Source organism: Brachycentrus maculatus, unplaced genomic scaffold, assembly GCF_059751285.1.
Source record: "Brachycentrus maculatus isolate JH-2025_06_01 unplaced genomic scaffold, ASM5975128v1 h1tg000624l, whole genome shotgun sequence".
In the NCBI taxonomy this organism is placed as follows: Eukaryota; Metazoa; Arthropoda; class Insecta; order Trichoptera; family Brachycentridae; genus Brachycentrus; species Brachycentrus maculatus.
Genome location: NW_028281361.1, coordinates 717,501 through 732,840, shown reverse-complemented (window position 1 = coordinate 732,840; position 15,340 = coordinate 717,501). Strand labels below are relative to the sequence as shown.

The 15,340-nt window shown below is 34.0% G+C and overlaps 1 protein-coding gene across 8 annotated transcripts in view; it reads left to right on the top strand.

The window, feature by feature from the left end:
• Positions 1-15,340, top strand: part of tutl (immunoglobulin superfamily member turtle) — a 337,339-nt gene that overhangs the window by 98,997 nt on the left and 223,002 nt on the right. For all 8 annotated transcript variants that reach the window (XR_015838863.1, XR_015838862.1, XM_088273974.1 and 5 more), the window contains exon 3: positions 7,359-7,391. The gene's annotated coding sequence lies outside the window, so the exon portion shown is untranslated. The remainder of the gene's footprint in view (positions 1-7,358; positions 7,392-15,340) is intronic.

Genomic DNA, 15,340 nt, shown 5'->3' with positions numbered 1-15,340 from the left:
ACATGACCGAATGATGTGATCTATTTTAGATCTACCCACCTCCGTTATCCGTTTATGAATAGCTTTTTTTAATTTTTAATTTATTTAATATAGTTACATTTTTAAGTACAACATAATACAATTTCTAAACATTTATACATATGGCAAACTTAAAGTTTTAGATTCGCTGTGCCTCTCCAAAAAAGAGACTGAGCTCTTGTGCTTGGAGAGGGACTTACACTCAAGGTTTAATGTTTTATATAATTAATGGTATAATAGTCTTTTTTCCAAGATTTAATAATAATAATGTTATTATATTATTACGAGAAATAAAAATGCTTTGTGTTTTGATTCACTCACATTTTTATTAACTAACTAGTTTCGGCAACAACCTGTTGCCCTCTTCAGGGTTTAATTAATGTCATATATCAGGTTTATTTCTCGAAATCATATATCAATATGATGCACAAAGTTAATACTTTCAATCTTCAAAACAAAAACATAAAATAATAATAATGTTATTCTTTTGATAAATATTTGTTATCATCCGACGCCGGTTAAACGCCACTTGTCCTGTCTATATCGTGATGTTTATGCGGTCGGTGAACGGTTTGTGCTTTCTCCTGTGGCACATATAGCTTACGACTCCTTCCTGCCGAAACGTGATCCTTATTGTCCGCCAACTGGTCCTGTGTCCTGCTGTCACAGGTTCCCGGCAGCACAACAATCGCCCGGACAATGGGGGCATGGTGTATCTGTTACATGACATGTTCAAGTGTCGGGCCATGCACCATGCACACGGCCCGTTCTTTTGGAAGACTCTGTCGAGATAATTTTTGCCATTGGCTACAAGTTCCACCCAATGTTGAAGTTATTTTTCCTCATAACTCATGAAGAATATGTAACAACATTTTGATTCTGATTTTTTTTTTCTTTTTTTTTAGATAGAAATTGCATTTATTATTTACCTTGGTTATTATGTACAAGGTTTATAGATCATTTAGTGGATTTTTGTTTCTTCTAGCTAATTAAATATGTTTTTATTTGAATCTGTGTTGGGAACAGGAGGGATAATCTAGTGTGGGTCAAATAGGAACTTCTCAGCATTTGCTCATTGCTGGGAGGAAACCACATAAAACTCCTCAGGAGAAGGCGGACTGTTGACTGTCATCATGATTCTGATTCTTACCCTTATCCGCACCCCAATGGTGCATAAGGCACTGTATCGTATAGAAGCAGTGTTATCTTGATCGTTAAATACACGAAGGAAAGGTGATCAGCCTTCCGCTTCAGGAACCAGTCCAGGGTCATATTAAATAAATATTAGACTAAAAGACTAGACTAAAACCAACATTTTGAGTGTGTCCAAATACTTGTTCACAAATCTGGATTACCTCCAATTATAGGAGTTATTTTCGTATTATTTTATTTTAATAACTCCTATGATTGGAGATAATCCAGATTTGTGAACAAGTATTTGGACACACTCAAAATGCTGTAAATAAATTAAGTGGTCAAATTATAATCTAAAATAATAAAAATGATAATGATATTTTCTGGCGTTTCTCATTTATGTGATTATAATCCAGGATTCGGATCTCACATACTAATATAAGAGTTTCTGTTTAATAAACAACGTTTCGAAATTGGTTCATATTTATTGAACTTCCAAGAATTTTAGTAGTGTGGATGTCAATAAAGGGCGAAATAGGTGAATGTCACACGTGTGTAAAGTGATCACTTAAACCAACCTATGACGGTCGTCAGCCCCGTAAATATCCAGACATCCACATTCTTCTTCATCTTTGATAAGATGTCAAAAATAATAAGAATATTTAAGTCTGGATATTTACAGGACTTCCGAACTATCATATTCTTTTGCAACATTTTGAGTGTGTCCAAATACTTGTTCACAAATCTGGATTATCTGCAATTATAGGAGTTAATTTTCATATCATTTTTTGAAATTTCTTCAAAGAGAAGAAGAATAAATAAATGCTCAGACTTCCATATTCTTCTTCATCTTTGATGAGATGTAAAATATATGATATTCTGTTTTTTTGGATTGGAATTCATTTATTACTTATTTTACTTATTATGTACAAGGTTTATAAATCATTCAACGAACAAAATCTTGTTTAAGTGATTTAAAAAGCTGGTTTAAGTGATCACTTTACACACGTGTTACATTCACCAATTCTACCCATTACTGACTACCACACTACTCAAATTCTTGGAAGTTCTATATATGTGAGCCGATTTCGAAACGTTGTTATTGAATCACTAGAACTTCAATAGAGACATCTATTGGTGAGTTGAAAAGAAGCTTTTTATTAACTGTTTATATTCTTCTTCATCTTTGATGAGATGTTAAAAAAATAATATGAAAAATATCTCCTAAAATTGGAGATAAATTAGATTTGTGAACAAGTATTTGGACGCACTCAAAATGTTGTAAAAAAATAAAAAATAGAGTATATGCGTCAAACTTGTAATATATATATATATATATATATATATATATATATATATATATATATATATATATATTATATATATATATATATATATATATATATATATATATATATATATATATATATATATATATATATAGGTACAATGAGATTACATGATCGTCTATCGCTAGTCACACTCTAAATTCACCGAAGTCTTCTTCGGCTTAATCTTGTAGCAGAATGTTCGCCCTATCCGATTTGCCAATCTTGTTGTTCGGGTATTTTGACAAGTTCCCGGCTAATATCCCCGAGTCCTGTAAAGATTCCATCAGCAGCGTGTCTAACTTCCTGTTCCTCCCCCCTCTCCGCCTCCCCCCTCCCGCCCACGTGGCCACGTGCAGGGGTCGCCATCGGCCCGACTTAATTAAACGCGTGTCACAGCCTGTTGGCAGCTCAGCCGGCCGCCCAACTGATATACCGCAAACTTCTCAGCGCTTAACCCATCGGCATACCAGCCGCCATACCTTGGAGGCTGAGAATATTTAAATTCGCATACCAGCCGAGGTTTAAGCCACACCTCCGTCCGTGGGTGTTCATATGATAAATAAACTTTCGTGTGATATTTTCTTCTAACCCTTTTTTGCACCCATTAGTGCATAGGGCACTGCATCGTATTGACCCAGTGTTATCTTGATCGTTACTTACATGAAGGCAAGGTGATCACTCCTACGCTTCAGTGACCAGTCCAGGGTAATATTAAATAAATATTAGATGGTAAAATCACTAAAACATCTTACGTCTTATTATTTTTACACAAATTTTTTGACGGCACTTGACCTAAGATGTCCCTGTAAGGATAGAATTATCCTTTTGATTAAAATATCATCTAAAATCAGTTAAAATTCAAAACGTAACATCCCTGGCATAATATTTTTTCAAGTTTTCACGTCTCTGATCTAGACACACGATAAAATACGTGCGTAATAGTTTTATGTACCATATTTATTGGTAAAACAGTAACAGTTTTAATTTTATGAGACAATGAATTTTTATTACTGTTTTTGAACGCCTTTGATACATCAAAAGTATGAGCGTTATGATTTGCAGGACTGATTTATACCACGAAAATAAATTATTCTTCTTCATCTTTGATGAGATGTCAAAAAATAATATGAAAAATAACTCCTATGATTGGAGATAATCCAGATTTGTGAACAAGTATTTGGACACACTCATAATGTTGTAAATAAATTAACTGGTCAAATTATAATCTAAAATAATAAAAATGAAAATGATATTTTCTGGCATTTCTCATGTGTGTGATTATAATCCAGGATTCGGACCTCACATACTAATATAAGAGTTCATCCTCAATAAAAAGCTTCTTTACATCTCACCAATAGATGCCTCTAGTAAAGTTCTAGTGATTCAAGAACAATGTTTCTAAATTGGTTCATATATATATATAGAATTTCCAAAAATTTGAGTAGTATGGTTGTCAATAATGGGTAGAATTGGTGAATTTTACACATGTGTTAAGTGATCACTTAAACCAGCCTATGACTATCGTCAGCCCTGTGAATGCCCAGACTTCAATATTCTTCTTCATCTTTGATAAGATGCTAAAAAATTATATGATTATTTCTATGTTTGTTCTCGTTTTATTAGGTGCAAAATATTAGCTCGTCATTGTTTGACAAACCGTGTCACCTCCCCTCCGGACGGGGAAACTTTTTTTTACTTCTAGGGATACATTCAATTACTATATTGTATACATATTAAAAAATAAAAATTAAAACTGATGTGCGGATGGGTTAAATGAACGTTTCTTTATCAGGCTCTCGAAAACTTCGCCACCTCCACGTGGGAACTCGTATTGCCCTTAGCCACATTCAGAAAACTTGTTTTTGTCCCCGAAAGTCTCTGATTCCTATTAATGTGTCTGTTATATTAATATATGTACGTACACAAAATACAATTTGCCTGCGGTAACATCAAGAATAAAGGATAACGTATCCAAAACATTCAAATTACTTGGTACATTTTCTTGTTGGAAGTTCGTTATAATTTAAATTAAATGAAACACGTGTTTATGTAATATTAAGGACGTGAAAATTCAGCGGAATAAAGTGTAGAATTATTAAATTCTTCCTTTATATGAGTTCGCGAATACTTTGTTGCAAATAATTTTTATTTCAACTCATAGCAAGTTTCAATTAAGAAAGTTGTCAACGTAATACACGGGCATACAATAAAATATATGTTGAACCGATACATACACACATCTACGTTTGTAGTGATGTACGAAATACGGCTTTATTGGTGTGCAAGGGAAGATATTCGCTCACTCCTTTCAACAACGTCATATATCAAAAATCGTCAATTTTCAGTTGTGCACGTTTTCGGAATGCACAGAAAATGTACTACATCCCAGCAAAAGCGACATATTTTTAACTAAATATTTACCAGCTACAGGCCAGAAAGTGTTGTTTTTGCATTTTGAAGAATAGGTATTGTTTAATTAATTTTTTTAAATATACTAAATATTTTTAAATGGAGAAAAAACCTTCAAGTTTTACCTAAAAAGATCTGTTGCACAGTAAAAAGTTCAAGAAGTGTCTTGATATCTATTTTTAATACATTTCATTATATTCTTAAACTTTAAAAACGATCTCATGAAAAATCAAGTTTTTTGATATATGACGTTGTTGAAAGTAGTGAGCGATTTATGAAACTATCCTTCCCTGACAATTCTTTCATTGGTTGTCCTTAGAATACCATTAATTTATCTTAGTAAAGAAATAAAAAGCAGCAAAAGCATTTATAAGTTTACGAGTTTTCCTTTTTATTATAATTTAAAAACTATCGATTACTTACAAACAAACAACATGAGATTATTGGTGATTTTATGAGATCATTGATTCATCAATCAAATAACCTATTTATTTTCAACATTACACTTTGCAGGAAGATGTTATCGACATTTGTCCGATGAGTAGTCCGAGTATGAATGTTTTTTTAGGGTGAATTTTTAATTCAAATAAATAGATAATTTTCCGCTTTTTATTTAATTTCATTGCTTTAAGTTTCTTAGCGAATTAAAAAAAAAACCCTTCATTTAATTTTTCACCTATTTTTATGGAATTGAATATTTGTAATAAGCTTCGTACCATATTGTGTATTATTTACACCCTCCCAAAAACAGCCATTGTAAGATTTTTTGTTTATGTTTCAAATATACAATACATAAATGAATACATGTACGATGAAACGATGAGAAGTGAAAGAAGAAGAGGAGAATATTCTTCTTCTTCATATATGTAGAGATGTAAAAAATTCAAAATAACTCCCTAAAAGAGGAGAACACCAAATTTGTGAACAAGGATTTGAACCAGTGGCGGTACTTCCATAGAAGCCCATAAGCCTGGCTTGCCTAACGACTCCAAATAAAAATTAACAAATCTGGACCAAATGATTAAAAATACACGATTAATGTATGTTTTTTTTTAAATAACCGCGCGCTTATTCGCATCTAGCTGATATGAGCCGAGAATAGCCGAAATCCGAACTTTATACCGTATCTGTTTTCTCGCTCACTCTTATTGGCTTCAGTACGGATTATTGGTTCCAGAAAAATGTATTGTAGATTTGGCATAAAAACTTTGAACCTACCTACCCAAAAATGTTGTGAGTAATCGTTTAACTTTATAAATTATGACGAGTTATAAATTGAATACCAAATTCATTAGTAAAGCAGTTAATCATTGTGAAATTATGCTAAAATTAACTCTTCGCTTCGGTCGCAATGAATGGAAATGAGCCATCACGAAATGGCGGAGTTAGGCGCGTCGCGTCGGGTCAGCGCGCAGCGGTCCGATGGTTCGCGGTTCGCGGTCGGCGGTGCGACTTCGTGTTTGGGGTCACCCATATTTACCTTCCGCGAATAATTACCCGTTCTTCGCACCTCCCGACGGCCACTCGTTCGGCCGCCAAGAAGCGCGACACGATTCCAGCAAATTATTGTCGTTAGCGAAGTATTGTGCCTGATATTTCTATTTGAATGCCGAGCGTTTCTTTTACCGTAGAACTTAATGTTATTTTGGCGTTTTTGTATACTTGACATTACGTTTAAAATACAGGTTTTTTTACTTCAGATTGAACGTTTTAAAAATCAAAAAACGTCATACAAATCAATTTGAACGCCTACAAATCATATTGAACGTCTTGCAAATCAAATTGGACGTTATATTGTATATTATATAAAGTTGGAATTGTAAAAAGTACTACATATATATAAGTATTCATATTACATTATTTATTGATTCGGCATTAACTTTGTGAAACGAATGTTGATTATTTCATTACGACTTGTATCGAAAACTACAGCTTTTTTCATCTACAGATGAAATTATTTTTATATATATTCATATTAGTACCACATATACCGTCAGTGTGAATATCTGGCCACATATTTTATTCATAAGACTAGCAAGTTGGCAAGCCTGCGCGGCGCGCTGTCATAGTCTGTGCGCGCGATGTGTACTCAAGTTTTCAAACAAGATTTTTAATACTACTTTGAATCATAAGTAGGTACAACTGTGATTTTTTTTAAATAGTAACTTTTATAAAATAAAAGTGTAATGAACTTGGATATTTCCTAGTGTTTTATTTTATATAGCTGATCAGTCCCAAATATGGATGCTGTAATACTGTCCACAAACCATCGTCATCACAGCGTACGCAGCATCCGACGTGTTTAGAAAAGCTTCATGAATCCAAATTACATTTTTTTTTTGGAAATTTGGAAGTTCAAATCAATATCGGTGTTTATCTCTATTTTATGGTGATAATATAGGTGGTAATTCGTGTGTAGGTACGTATTATTTTCTTTGTTTTTAATTATATTTTTCTTTGTTTCAGAACGGTACCTAGCGGCGAGCACTACGACTGCTGGTAAGTCTTAAATCGCTAATATTTGAAAAATAACTAACTTACTCCCACGCCGTTTCCAGCAGGGTTGGCAATGAAAATAGAACGCCACGCCACTCTGCCTTTGCAAACATTTTTCGCCTCTTCTACGTTAATTTTTTCACATTCCTCATACATACGCACCGATTATACGACTCCTGAACCTGTTCAATTAAAGTTAAGTATTTGAAAGCCAAGTTTTTCTCGGTATTCTTCCGTTTCGATTTCCAACTATATTTGTTTTAGCGCACATTTCTCAGTCATGTTCCATATGTTCAAATCATCTAAACACACCTTTTTAATTTTGTCACGTGTTTGACTTCTTTCCTTATTTTACCATTCGAACGTCCATCGTACGTCGTTTTGTCGCACATTCGTCTGAGGGATCGCATTTCGACTGTTTTCAGTCATCTTTTCATCCTTCTTTTGGCAACTCCATGGATAGCGCCTTATCCCTTAACATAGTTATTTATTAAATAAAAACAAAAAAAACAATATCATTAAATATATTGCCAAAAACCTGTGCTACAATGTCCTCAAAGTAATCATTCAAATAATCTCTTATGACAAAAGAATATCATCAATATGCAAATGTAAAAATAAGGCAATCCTTTTTTTGCCAGCTCCGTGCTTCACTTCCATACAATGCAGTTAGTACCAGAAGTGTTATCATTTGCTGCTTTCAGTCTAATTGAATATATCTAAAATATTCATTTTTAGACCTAATATCCCTTAGATTCCGTGAAAGAATCTCATGAATGTATAACATTTGAAAAAAAACTGATGAGAACAATTTAAAACTCGGCTTTCCGAGAATATTTCTTACACCGAGTAATTTTGAGTGACACTTTAGCGTGTTGGAGCGCCCATTAAAATGAACAATTATTATTGCTTTCCTTACACCTAATTAGCCTTTTTTATTCTTTATTTCATCCGTTGTCCTTTCCTGACCTTTGCTACGCGGTACACAGCATTCCCCCACTTTCCATTCTGTATTACCATATAAATGTGTTTCGCCGATAAGTCTATAATTTCCATTTCAATTTGCATGGTAACAATTTTGACTTCTCGTGCTGGCCGCTTCCTTTGTGCTGTAATTTGTACCTTAGTTCCGCATAAAAAGGAGGCCTCCTGAAATGGAACACGTGGCACGTTACTTCAAAAGAAAGAGCCATTCTAATAGTGCTATTTTTCTAGTATCGTATCACAATGCGTTATTTTTGACGAGGCGAATGTAAACACAATGGTTTCGTAATTCATGCCCTTTTCTTCCTTGTAATATTTCTTGATGATTCATTATTGTGTAATTATTACACCACGTCACACAAACGTTTAAAAAAATAGCTCCTAAAATATTCAGTTGCGCTCGGTACAAAACGATACCTAACTTTTATAGCAAGTTGCTATTTTAATTCTGGCTGGTTTTTGGTGGCGTATGGCCGTTATAATGTAGATTGTGTGACCAGAGTAAAAATGAAAGAATGCTGTATTCTCCTAAAGTTTCCATCTTAAAATTTTAGGAGTCCATCTTGTGGGGTCCACCTTGTAACAGGTCCTGCCCATTGGCACTTGAGTCTTACTACGTGATCCATAATATCCGCTATTCTGGATCTGTTTCTAATTTCTTCATTCCTTTTTTTTTACTCTTAGGCTTAAACCAAGCATGCATCTTTTCATGGATCGCTGTGTGCATACTTAACTTACTTAATCCATATCGCTCTATGTGGGGTATATGGAGTTCGAAAACTGCATCCGTCCTCTTCTGTCTGCTGCCAGCATCTCTGCTTCCTCCCAAATCAGATCTGCGACAAATCGTCAGCAGTGGATGTCCCGAGCGGTGGGAACAAGATGCCTTGTAAAAGAGGAAGCTTGATTAAAGGTCTCAGGAAGCATATGAGGTACTTAGCCTAGCCAACCAAATCCCCTTTTCTCGGCGACAGTTGTGACCATGGGTTGCTGTATCCTACTTCATATTTTCTCGTTCCCCATAAAATCGAACCACCTAGATAACGTTGTATATGATAGAAGGATCTTCAACCTGAGGAGAGCTGACTCAAACAGTCTACAAAAACAATAAGGTGAGAAGATTATATGGATTCGTCAACTGTTCATGACGTTATCACAGCGATAAATTCAACAAAAAACTAGAGCAACATTGGTACCTAGTCCTCCCTTTTTTCATTTTATATTTTTTTCTTAATGGATCGTGGACTGGATCAATTTTTTATCCCCTATTATATCCCTAATGAGTCATTCCTAAAGGACGCGTGTGTCGGCTTTGTTTCGTGAATGTCGTGGCTAAAAATATCCGGTACTTTGCCTCGTCATCAGGTATGTGGGCGATGTAGGAAGATCACCATATATTATGCATCCCTTATGCTTGCTCCAAACCTCGCATCATAAAACGACCACGCAAATATCCCGAGTACCTCGGGAACCTTCTCGATTCACAGTTCCTTCTAATATCTGACTGGAATGGGTTCGATGCTTAGAAATACCGTTGCATCACTAAATCTACAGGCTTGTAACATTTTTGTAATTTTATTATTTATTTATTAACTTTGTGGAATTACGTGTTGATTATTAAAAATTTTAGACTTGTATTAGGGCACAAATTGCGTTTTATTTCATTTCACACGACTAGTTTCGAAAACTACAGATGTTTTCATCCACAGGTGATCACTGAAACTAACGAGCAGCAAATTATTCGGATATTGCTAGAGATAAGTGGGGTAATTATTAGAGGGTGGGGGGTTAAAAGGGCGGGGACTTGGTTTAATAGGAACATAGACAATAATGGTGATGAATTTGGAAAAACATCTTTCGAATTTTTCATTGGTTATAATATTTTCGTTATGAAATCCCATAATTGGTTTTATATTTTCATTCGTGAATGTTTGTAAAAGACTAAGTTTTTCAAAATCTAATTTTGTTCACATTAAGAAAGGAAAAAAAATTAACGATAAATTGTAATTTCGTATTCTAATGAACAGTTGTTTTGTTTTATCGTAAAAAGCCCTGTTGACCTAGTAATTATAGCTTGCAGAAGCTGTAAAAAATCACAGTATCGATGCTCGAAGTTTATTACTTTAAGTTATCATTGTTACGACACGCGAAATTCTTTAAAAAAAAATGAAATGACACTTTATTGTACCAATCTTAAATAGTTGTGAACTCCATTCTAACGCATAGAGCTGTAGAAGCGGTCTAAACGACCAAAATGTATGTATTGGATATTATAATAGCATAATGTTAACCTTTCCATGTGTAAGGGTAGTTACATTCTTGCATTTGTATCTCTCCTAGACAGGGAAGAATGGAAGAGAAGAACAGAGGAAATTGCTGCAAACCAATCCCAGGATTGAAACCGAGAGAGAGAGATCTCCAGCGCCATAACCCGCTCTCCCGTTCCCGTCCCAGCTACCTGACATTATAAGAAAACTTCCCGCCGACTTTACCGCTAATTCCGTTTCTTGGCGAAACTTGTATTGTTTTTATCCTCGCGCACAACGGGAAGTTTTTAGATCGATTCTTATTTATATTTGTTGGGGTAAGTTTGCGAAGTCACCCCCCCTAGGACGGGGGTCCCGACTGGCAACTCCGGGAAATATAATCTCCCTTCATGCTTCATTACACATACATCTTTGTTTCAGACGATTTTTGCCTTTTTACTTTTATATTCTAGCTTTCATCCCTTTTTTGTTTCATCTATAAATTCTATTGCTCGATGTTTAACCCGTCTAGTTCCTTGCTCACAGTTTAAATAGCCAAAGGGTTATGAAAATAATTATAACGCGTAATGTAACGTACAAAATAACTTATAACGTTTAATGTAACATACAAAATAACGTATTACCTAAATAATAATAACTTAATTTCAAGATTTGTATTACCCAAGACTAATTATGTTATAATTAATACAAAAAAACTATGTACTTTAGTATTTGGTGGTTGGCAGAGCTTGGGTTGAAATCTCAAGTGTCTAGTTTTTGTGCTACATTCATACATTTTTCACACATGCCCCCCGATTTTTCATACATATCACATATATAGAATTTAGACACAACCAGATTTTAGGTTTCTATTGATTTGCTCCTACCAAATTCTTTTTGGCCGTTCTTATTCTGTTCTCCTTTTGCATTTGCTACATATACCTCTAAGTCATTCTCTCGTCATCCACTGGATCCACATTTCCAAATAGTATTTCGCAATCTTTTGAATAACCCTTAACCCATCCTTACGTTCATATATAATATTTTCATTTTAATGGGATCGCAATTTGCCACATATTTATTTAAATAAACGGGATCTCATTTCAACGGCGTTCACTCCGCTTTCATTAGTATTCAGCCAATTATATATTTTACTTACATATCGCTCACTCCTTTCAAGAACGTCATAAATAAAAAAAAACTTGATTTTTCAGGAGAGCGTTTTTAAAGTTTAAAAATACAATACAATGTATTAAAAACAAATATCAAGCCACTTACTTAACTTTTTAATGTGCAACAGATCTTTTTAGGAACCTGAATGTTTTTTTTCTCCATTTGAAAAATATTTAGTATATTTAAAAAAAAAACAATTAAACAATACCTTTTATTCAAAATGCAAAAACAACACTTTCTGCCCTATAGCGGGTAAATATTAAGTTAAAAATATGCCTCTTTTACTGGGATATAGTACATTTTCTGGGCATTCTGAAAACACGCACAACTGAAAATTGACGATTTTTTATTTATGACGTTCTTGAAAGGAGTGAGCGATATATCTGTGTTGGCGCTAACATTTCATAACCGCCAGTTTGGTTTCATGGATGTATTTGTATTTATAATCACTGTATTAAGAGGACCGTTTATTTTTCCCTGTATTACTTCTTCTCTCATAATTTTAATCTCCATATTTATAAATCTAAATAGGTTTTTGCAAAGTAATAATGTGTATCAATTCACCAAAATCATAAATTATCAAGAAAGAACTTTATTAAAATACAATAATTTGCATATTAAATATAAAAACAGAAACATTTATTGTTTTACACTTTTAGGTAAAATATAGGACCAGGCGTAATAAATAACCAAGTTAATTTTCCTTATGTCGACTACACACGCTTAAATTTGCAAATAATGCAATAGTGTTTGTGCCGTACTAGATGTAGAAAAATTGATTAAACAACTTCCCATAATAGAGTATTTTTTTCATGTAGGTTACGAGAAAATGATTGCAATTATTTATGTAGAGTTCGTTCGCAAGCCGACCCCAACGCCATCGTAATTTCCATGTTTTATAAATTCCCTTTATAATCAACCGTGGCCCTAATTATATAGAGAAACCCTTTAAATTATTATTAAGCTAGTCCTATGGTGGAATCAATCATCCCCCCGCAGTCCGCCCTTGCATTTGACACACTTACCCATTTAAAATCACACGTCGTGTTATATTATTTGTTGCATTGTACGAGTAGGTAGCGTGTGACAAATCGTTGCCGCCGACCGAGGACTTGCGTTGAAAGAATTCGTACATATTGTATGAATGTGTACACAACATATCGACCCCTCGTATACTATCGCAAGTGACAAATGGTCAATTTTCAGTTTTAAAAAAATGTGTTTTTATTATTTACAAAAATACTTCAATTTTATATTGTTTCTGTAAACCGAAGCGGATTGTAATTAGAAAAGACTAATTAAAAACTAACAAATTTTCTTTAAACAATAATTCTAAAATGTGCCCTTGGCACGGAAAAACCCAGCGAGGACACATTATAGTAAATTTAATATTGTTATCTTACGTATAATATAATAAAACCCTTATCCGCACCCCAATGGTGCATAGGGCACTGTGTCACATTAACGCAGTGTTATCTTGATCGTTCACACATGAAGGAAAGGTGATCAGTCCTCCGCTTCAGTTACCAGTCCATGGTAATGTTGAATAAATATTACAGTGAACAAAATCACTTATATTTATTTTACCCCCCTTGGGAATCGAACCCGGGACCTCCAAAACGGTAGCCGAGCGTGCTGACCATTACACTACGGAGGCGGACGAAATATCTTACGTATAGTAAATAAATAACCATCTTTAACAAACGGTAAAAACAATTTTTGTAATGAAAAGAGAAATATTAGTATTTTTTTATCTACAAAAATATGTACTTAATACAATTTTATATGATTTCTATGAGACTAAGCGGTGCATAATTAGAAATAGGTATCAAATTGTGGTAGAGTGGATTTGAAACCAGTAGCTCTGACTCAAGAAACCGTAAGACTAACCGTGGGACCGCAACCCGACAAACTATGTATGCCTTGTGCATATAATGTATTTCGACATATATCTTCTTCTTCTTCTTGGCTCCATCCCTACTTATCGTCTTTGCAGACTGTTGGAGTTAGCTCTCCTCGTCCTCGAGTTCTAGGTCACCTAGGCCACGCCTTCGAATCATGTTATCTTTCTGCAGCATCCATGAATTTTTTAGTCTTCCTGTAGATGTCTTTCGAGGAAGATCCACGGTAATTGCTTGGTTAACGATATGATATTTTGAAATATATATATGTACATATATAATACAAAACATAGTAGGTAACTCAGCAGATTTATACTTTATACCAAATGCCTACAAAGCGGTATTTTGTGGCTTATAATAGAAATGAAAAAATTGTTGACCAGCGACCGGTTCGTCGTTACCGACATCATCAGACTGGTGACAATAAAAATAAAGTGGAAAAGCTAAAAATATTGGTTTTAATCTAATAATATATTAAAATGCAATTCCATCACGAAGTGTCAGTGGATAATATAAATTGTCATATTATTTCGAGAAATATAAATACTTTGTGTTTTGATCCACTCACATTTTTACTAACCAACTAGTTTCGGCAACAACCTGTTGCCCTCTTCAGGGTTTAATTTATTAATATTATATAAACCCTTTCGTCCGCCTCCGTAGTGTAATGGTCAGCACGCTCGGCTACCGTTCTGGAGGTCCCGGGTTCGATTCCCAAGGGGGGTAAAATAAATATAAGTGATTTTTTCACTGTCATATTTATTCAATATTACCCTGGACTGGGTACCTGAAGCGGAGGGCTGATCACCTTTCCTTCATGTGTAAACCATCAAGATAACACTGCGTTTATATGACGCAGTGCCCTATGCACCATTGGGGTGCGGATAAGGGTTTTATTATTATTATTATTATATAAACCCTGAAGAGGGCAACGGGTTGTTGCCGAAACTAGTTGGTCAATAAAAATGTGAATGGATCAGAACACAAAGTATTTTTATTTCTCGAAATAATATATCAATATGATCCAGTTAATGCATTCAATATTCAAAACAGAAAAATGTCAGTATTTCTATTTTCTTAGCGTTCTATTGTAATCTTGTTTACATGATTGTAAATACGCACTGTAAACATGTTTTATTTATTTTTCATTCCATGAATTGTTTACAGAATATGTGTAACTGAAATATCGTCTATAATGAAGGGATTAGAAGCCAACATTGTAATCTGAAAATAAGCAGGGACTTTAAACACTAGAGTTTTATTTTTACACAGTTTTTTTTTTTAATAAAATAAAATATATATCACCGATTAACAAAGAAAACCGATAAATTATCATAGGTAATTCATTAAACAACTTTAAAAATAATTTGATTTCATTTTCTACAAAAACTGTTACTGCTTAAACTTAAATCATGATCGTTAAAAATATATATAAGGATAAAAAATATTTTAGGACATATTTAGCGGTGGAAGAAGGTTAGGGGTCGTGGGTACCCAAGGAGGGGGAACTTTGGAGGTGTACTTTTAGGGACATAAAGAATACTAATGCAAAAATTCAAAACTTAGATTATTATGTAGGTTAAGTTAGGTTAATTTATACGATTAAATTTAATTCATTGTGAGTTCCAAGAATGGTATTTACATATAT